The sequence below is a fragment of the Meles meles genome, chromosome 5 (assembly GCF_922984935.1).
Source record: "Meles meles chromosome 5, mMelMel3.1 paternal haplotype, whole genome shotgun sequence".
Classification (NCBI taxonomy): Eukaryota; Metazoa; Chordata; class Mammalia; order Carnivora; family Mustelidae; genus Meles; species Meles meles.
This window is the reverse complement of record NC_060070.1, coordinates 151,682,776-151,686,302: the sequence shown is the minus strand read 5'-3', so window position 1 is coordinate 151,686,302 and position 3,527 is coordinate 151,682,776. Positions and strand designations below refer to the sequence as shown.

General features: G+C 47.0%; 1 non-coding gene across 1 annotated transcript; it reads right to left on the bottom strand.

The window, feature by feature from the left end:
* Window positions 1-3,060: 3,060 nt before the first annotated feature.
* TRNAI-AAU lies at window positions 3,061-3,134 on the bottom strand. Its single transcript has one exon. It is a non-coding gene; the product is annotated as a tRNA-Ile (tRNA).
* Between the last annotated feature and the right edge of the window lie 393 nt (window positions 3,135-3,527).

Below are 3,527 nucleotides of genomic sequence, written 5' to 3'. Positions count from 1 at the left end.
ATAGAAATTCCAAAGAGCGTCTAACTGAGGCATATATGTCATCCTGACTAAGGAAGGGGGGGGGGGCGGGTAGGGGACTTCGGGGCAACTCCAGGGCAATGAGAGGCAGAGAAGATGCTCAGTAATTAGATGTTCGCCCTGTCCCGTAGACGGGTCACTCAGATAAAATGCATCTCTGATAATGACCTTTACTTTGGAATAGATTCACGACTTAGAATCGTCTATGTAGTGAAGGGAGGAGCAAAACTTTCTCTTGAGCCCACAAGGTGTCAGTTGCCTTCAGCTCGGGGATAATCTTCACGCCAAAGTGGTCCACCTTTGGGCCATCTGCCCTCCGCCCCTACACTGATTTATTGAATATGATTTCTTTATGTCTGTTCATAGAACATTTCTTATATGGATTTATTTCTAAAACGAATCTTCATATTACTTTCATTGGATGAAATCTAAATAGTTACTTGCATCAAGAATAACCTAAAAGGTAAATAAAATTGGAAAAAATCTGTATTATTTCAGAAAAGGTCACTGATTTACAAAATGAGATGCATGAAATGATTCTCGGTGAAGGAAGTTTTCTGAACATGTAGTAAAGATGGTAAATCAGGTTATCTCTGGATACACTTTAACATGAGAAAATCAGCGACTTGAAATGGTGAACGTAAGGTTTCTCATCTGCATAAGATTTTAGGACGACCAAGATCATCCATTTTTTAAAGAGGGGACACAGCAGGGGGAGACGGAGAGGGAGAAGCAGGCTTCCTGCTGATGCGGGGTCGATCCCAGGACCCTGGGATCATGAGACCCGAGCTAAAGGCAGATGCTTATCACCTGAGCCACCTAGGCGCCCCCACCCATTTTTATAATAAATACCGTAGGTCTAATTTCATTACTGGCTAAATATTTATGCCAAAATAGAGCCCAGTAGGATGCCCTTAATTCTCTTCAGACTTTCAAAACCAAATAGTGCACAAATAACTCCGTCTAATAACAATGTCTGTACGGATTCCATGTGACTTAGGAGAAAGGTCATTGAAGACTCACTGGCTAATGGCTTGTTCCAATGGAGAGCCCAGCCACACCCCATCTGCCCTTACCCTTTGATGTGGGCAGGCACTCGCCTAAGCCAGGGACCCAGCCCAGCTGGTCAGGTGTCCAGAAGTTTCCATTCAGTCACTTGCAGCTTCTGGGGCTGTGCTCAGTGGCAGTCACTGCCTGGCCCACCAGGCGGACCACGGGACTTCCAACATGGGGGGCACAGATGGGGCAGGAAATTGTTCTGATGCCCCCCAAGTGCAGGGCCCCCAGCAGCGGCAATAAAGGCAAAGTGCGTGGATCCCACACACCCCAAGTCTCAGACCGCCTTCTCCAAAGATGCCCACCTTCAACCTCGCAACCCATTCGAAGGAAGGCTTGTTTTTGTTAGGTTGGCTCTTCGGGACCCTGGGATCCCGGCCCACAAGCTGCCTCCTCTCCCCTAGCAAGCCCAGGCCCACAGAAACCCCCACACAAGATGACCTTCTGTGCCCTGGAGCCTGGAGCCTCCAGACAGCTTGTTCCAGTGGAGGCTGGAGACCCAGTCGGGATTCCAGCACATGCTGCAGACGGCAGGCCCCCAGCATCTTGAGCCCCAAGATGCCCAGAGAGGTGATGAGAACCGCCAGAACAACCCACAGCCCGCAGAGGCCTCTGCTACCCGCCCTTCACCCTCCAAAAAGTGGGACACTTGTTTCCACCCAAGGCGGAAACAGGCATCAGAGTCACCATCCTGCTTGAAATAACCAAAACCTGGCAAAGGGTAGGAAAACAACAATTTTCAGGACAGCAGACCTCAGGCAAAGGATAGAAATCCCCAAGTGACTGAAAAAGATGAAGTGATCTAGGGCAGAAATGAGGTGAGCACTAGGATTGCCCCATCTTTCTGCCTCGAGAGTTTCTTGGTGCCAGTGCAGGGAAGAGGGACCCAGGGAGAGGCTGAAAAGCTACCTGAGCTTACGAGAGGTTGCTGAGGTCCAGGAGACCAAGACAGCTGGAGTTGGCAGGACAGAGAGCTGTGATGAGAGAAAGTTCCAGAAGGAATTCCCCACTGAGGGGAAAAATGATCAGCACGTGCAGGCGGGGACGTAACTATACACAGCTGGGGATGGACCATCCACAAAGATCAGAGGTAACTGTGATATTTGCTTGTCCTTTCAAGTCAGGAGAAATGATACAAGGTATAGGTCTATTGATTGCAAGAATCTAGGTTCAACTCCTATTCAGAAGAGAAGACAAGACAAGACAAGAAAAGGAAAGGAAAGGAAAGAAAAGGAAGAGAGGAAGGGAGAGAGGGAGAGGGGGAAGAGAGGGAGGGGAAGAAAGAAAGAAAGGAGGGAAAGAAAGAAAGAGAGAGGGACGGAGGGAGGGAGGAAGAAGGAAAGAAAGAAGGAAAAGAAAAAAGGAAAGGAAGAAAGAAAAGGAAAAAAGGAAAAGAAAAGAAATGAAAAGAAGAAAGAAGGGAGGAAGCCTGTTTTTTGTTCAAAGTGGTACAGGCGTAGAGGGAAGGGCTGTCCTGAACTAGCCCTCCACTGGCAGGCAATCTCAGCTGTCAGTGAAATTTTAGTTTGGAAACATTGAAATAACAACCTTTTAAGAATTTCTCTTTTATTTTGTATCTCTTGATGTTTTGAGAAAAAGGAGGTTGGTTGGGAAACAACTTCGGAAAGACAATTTAAAATCAAACAAGCAAGTAAGCAAGCAAGCAAGCAAGAAAGGAGGAAGGAAGGAAGAGGCCTGTCTCTCTTTTCCACTACTTGTTCCCCTTGAGCAGAACTCTAGCCCTTGGCCGCTCCGCGCTCAGTCATGGGAGGACAGAGAAAGCACTGAGTTCAAACTTACATGTACCCGGGAGCTGAATCGAGTTAGGAGTGGATTAAAGGAAAATGATGTTGATGGACTGAGAACTCTGTAGACCGTTGTGCATTATTCCCTGCTTTTTACACACCAAGAAGGGGATTTTTCAGAAATCAAGCGTCTGTCTGAAGAGGGGAAAAAACAAAAACAGAAACAAAAACTTAATGTGAGTGGCCCGTACAGGGATCGAACCCACGACCTTGGCGTTATTAGCACCACGCTCTAACCAACTGAGCTAACCGGCCACTACTTGGAGTTAAGTTTTCTGTCTTGCTTCCCCTACTTTTATTTTTTAAGTGCTAAATTCAGAGTAATTGTTGCTGTTTTTTAATCTTTGGATATTCTCTTCGCAACTTTCACACCATATCTCCTGTCATGATGCCTCCCACACATACAGAAAATATGTCAAAGAATTCGTGCGCTGACAATTTCCACCGACATTGTCCCACTGTGCTTCAGATGGCGGAGCCCTGTGTGTGTGTGTGTGTGTGTGTGTGTGTGTGTGTGTGTGTGTTCATTTAACTCTGAGGACACATAAATGGGGTCCTGGTCACATCTCCTGCTCTCCTTCTTTCTGAATTCCCTGCTGCATGCTACTGCATGCTACTGCATACAACGAAGACGTAGGGGAATTTACA